This window comes from Cyprinodon variegatus, unplaced genomic scaffold, assembly GCF_000732505.1.
Source record: "Cyprinodon variegatus isolate N-32 unplaced genomic scaffold, C_variegatus-1.0 Scaffold67, whole genome shotgun sequence".
NCBI lineage: Eukaryota > Metazoa > Chordata > Actinopteri > Cyprinodontiformes > Cyprinodontidae > Cyprinodon > Cyprinodon variegatus.
In genome coordinates, this window is record NW_015150520.1 from 1,416,233 (window position 1) to 1,420,725 (window position 4,493).

A 4,493-nucleotide genomic window follows, 5' to 3' on the forward strand; every position below is an offset into this window, starting at 1 on the left:
ATTACAGCAGGATGACTAATTCCTTACTTTATTTCACCTGTCAGAACACTGGCATTACCATTATGTTCGATTAGTTTCCCTCAAAATTCTGCTGTCGTCTGACAAAAAAGTAATTCTTCTGGAAGATATGCATGCAGCTTTCAGAGACAGTTGCCTAATTAAAGTGAAATGGGGCAGATAATAGCTTTTAAAAACATTTCAGCCATTTAATGAGCTTATTATTTACTATGGAAAGATACATGTTACCATCACACCACCAGTTGGAACTATCACACACTTTATATCTATATTACATAGCTAAAACTTCATATATTCAGGCAGTTTAGTGACCAGGTCAGTTTAACAGTATCACCACAAAATAAATAACATGTTAATCCATGTTCCATGTTCCCACTAGGCACAACAAGTGTAATATTTGTCTTGCAGTAGCAAGTTCAAGTTGTGAAGTTGAAAACAAAATCACACAGTCTACAAAAGTCATCATCTCAAAAGGTCCAAAAGATGTATCACTATCCTTAAGGCTACCACACCACTTGCTTCCAAGTCTTCCAGCTGTGATGCAATTTTTTTTAGATGAAGAAAGGTTCCCACTATGGACCACAGACGCTACAACATTAAGGGTATGCAGGGGACACTATTGCTGGAAATTTGCCCAAGATAAAATATAGAGGTGGGGAACCTAAAGCTGTAGTTGCTGCTCTTAACAAGCTCAAAGAAGATAACTGTTTCACTTAACCCGCTTTTCTTTATTCTGTATATTGTCTATCATAATGTTTTATAATTGCGTATGTCCAAACCTGCCCCACTTGCTTTATACGCACTATGTTTCCAGACAAGCCTGACAGAAGCTGGTTACCTTGCGATTCAGAGGTTTTACATTGTTTTTTGTTAAAAAGGATTTGTCTTAATTTGTCACCATATCTCTTTCTGTTTGACTGATTTGATTCCCATCAAAGTGCTGTGTAATTCTGACCAAACTAGAAAAGGGTATATCTTAGTCTGAACTTGTATTTGCAGAGATTGGCGCACAGGCTAGCCAGCCATTTTCCATCTCTGATGCTAAATCGTATTTGGTGTTTTCTGGCTTTAATCATTAAACTCGAGTTCATTGTAGTGTATGTGAATATTTTAACCCATCCATACTCACCTCAGAGTTTGTATATTTAACAACTTAACTTTGCATGCAAGTGGTCTACATTGTTTCAGCTTGAACAGTAGCTCCAATAACTTGTTTCACAGCTATTGTTTTTTGAAGCTTTTACATGCTCACTTGGAAATAACAGAACATATCAGCATATAATTTCTTCATATCAGCTTAATGTGTAGTAACCTGTCAAATACAGGGTACAATACATATACTATACCACATGTGTTTTACCACAACTGCAATGCATTTTATTACATTCATTTTAGGACTCTTTATAGAGCATGGTAACTCCAATTTTCAAATGGAAAAAAAAATGTGGGAGTTTAATAAGCAAGGAGTTGTTGGAAGTAAATGCCCTTTGAAATAACTAAATTCAGGTCATTTGGAATGCAGCTGCCTAAGCCTTTGAGAATATTGCCCCTTAAGGATTAAGTTTAAGTGATTTGTAAAATGAGTCAATTAGCACTGAACACACAAGTGACGATAGGTGCACAGAGAAGAGGTTGCAGTTGTGAACCTGACTACTGACAGCTCAATCAATCAAAAAAGAATGAGAAAAAAATATATATCATCATTTGTCACTAGAGGACAGTGAGAACTGGGTCATCTGGATGGTTGAGTGTGTGTGGCACTGTGCCTTTACAAAAAGAGGGTTCCTGAAACTAGTGGTAGGTCAAACCAGATCACTGTCATATATTATGTACCATCTTAGTTTTGATGCCTGACTTCAAAATGACAAGGGAGCAAGAGAATCAAGGGTAATCACAATCAATCCACCCCTCCCCTGAGACATATGTAAGAAAACAGAAGCAAAGCAGAAACAATGGGATATTTGCAGGATTTCCATAAGCCGTCTTATCGGTTCACTGCTGCCTGAGAAAAGAAGCTCTGGGGAGCAAATGTCATGTGTGTCAAGTGACAGAAGCTGACCTTGTCACATTAAGAGCAAATGAGGCAACAAAGTCTGAAGGTGTAATCCAGCAAAACCAATTCCGCAAGTTGAAATCTCCATACTTGTGTTATGGTAAATTGGACCACTGAGGACCAATTTTCTTTAGCTAACACATTTAAAGATCAAAATGTGCTTATTATATTGAAAGTTTTGTGTACTTATTATAGAGGACCTACAGCTGACGTCAGCCAATCATGTGACATCTGCAATTCCATATCGTTAGAAGGTGAAAAAAAACTTGCATTCGTAGAGAACTACTAGAGAACTACATAGAGAACTACTAGCAGCGATTGTAACTTTTCTTCATATTACCTTGAAAATACTAACAAAGGCATGGTAATCTCATGCTCAGCATATAGGGATACCAACGGACAAGGAAGAAAGGATAGCATTTTAATCTATTGCTTCCATAAAGACTGTGAAAGGCAAGCGATATGGGTTTGCTGATTACAATTACAGCTAGCCGAAGTTGCAGTAATGTTGCAAAATGAAATTAGGAAACAGGGACAGTAATGGTTTCATTTATTTTTACAAGTGTATTAATATTTAAATGACAGGAATATGTCACTTAACACTGGTAGTATTTTCTTAAGATTAATAAAATGAGTGAATCGCTAGTGTTTTTCATAAAAAAATAAAATAAAAAAAAAGCCCTGTCTCTGGGTTGGGAAAGAGTGAAGGGGTCAAGGGTGGTTATCAAGGCTTTCCAATTTTTGGGGCCTAAGGGGCTCTGCCTCCTGCTAAGGGGAGAATGACATGAGGAATAGAAAAAACCCCAAAATTATTTTTTTTCCCCCTCTTTTTCCAGCGTTTTATTGTCATTACACTTTCACAAGTACAGAGCGACGAAAACACTCTCTGCATTTAACCTATCCCCTTGGGGGAAGATGGGCTGTCATTGTGCAGCGCTTTGGAGGTAGTGTGGGGTTAAGGGTCTTGCTCAGAGAGCCAGAGTGGCAGTCTGTGGGAGTGGGGCCTTAACTCAGAACCTCTGGATTCCAAGCTCTTTTCCCTTACCACTAGGCCATCACTTCCTTCTGACTTGTGTCTAATATCTGCTTTATGTTGTTCCTTCTCGTCAACTGATATTCCCATCAGTACTCAAGTTTTCCTCCCCTCTCCTTCAGTCTTCTTTCTCTCTCCTCTTCTACACTTACGTCTTACACTATTTAAAAAAAAATAATTAAAATCACTTAAAAAAACATTGGAATGTATGACAGGAAAACTTATCAGTATTATCTTGTCTGATTAAATACTAAAAATGCTAATTAGTATTTATTTTGGATAATATTTTGAGGTTGAAGCAAAAGAAAGCATAATAAACAAACATTAGATAGGTAGTTTTCTCTTACTCCATCATTTTCAGATCATGCAGATCATGTCTGTGTTTTCCTGTTACTGAATCCTACACTGCCTGGCCAAAAAAAAAGTTGCCACCAAAAAAAAGGTCATTCTCTCTAATACTTTGGTGGAGCACCTTTAGCTTTGATTAACGCACTCATTCGCTGTGGCATTGTTTCAAAAAGCTTCTGCAATGTCAAAAGATTTATTTCTGTCCAGTGTTGCATTAATTTTTCACAATTTTTCAGATGGTAGAGTCTGACTGCTGCGCAAAGCCCTCTCTAGCACATCCCAAAGATTCTCAATGGGGTTGAGGTCTGGACTCTGTGGCGGCCAATCCATGTGTGAAAATGATGTGTCATGCTCCCTGAACCAGTCTTTCAAAATTAGAGCCCGATGAATCCTGGTATTGTCATCTTGGAATATGCCTGTGCCATCAGGGAAGAAAAAGTCCATTGATGGAATAACCTGGTTATTCAGCATATTCAGGTAGTCAGTTGACCTCATTCTTTGAGCACATACTGTTGCTGAACCTAGACCTGACCAACTGCAGTAACCCCAGATCATAACACCCCCCCCCAGGCTTGTACAGTAGGCACTAGGCATGGTGGGTGCATCACTTCACCTGCCTTTCTTCTTATCCTGATTCACCCATCACTCTGGAACAGGGTAAATCTGGACTCATCAGACCACATGACCTTCTTCCATTGCTCCACAGTCCAATCTTTATGCTCCCTAGCAAATTGAAGCCTTTTTTTCCCCGGTTAGCCTCACTGATTAGTGTTTTTCTTACGGCTACACAGCTATTCAGTCCCAATCCCTTGAGTTCCCTTTGCATTGTGCGTGTGGAAATGATCTTACTTTTAGTTTTAAACATAGCCCTGAGTTCTACTGTTGTTTTTCTTCGATTTGATCTCACCACATGTTTAAGTGATCTCCGATCACGATCATTGAGGATTTTTTTCTGGCCACATTTCTTCGTTGAAGATGATGCGATAGTCCCCACTATCCTTCCAGTTTTTAATAATGCGTTGGACAGTTCTTAACCCAATT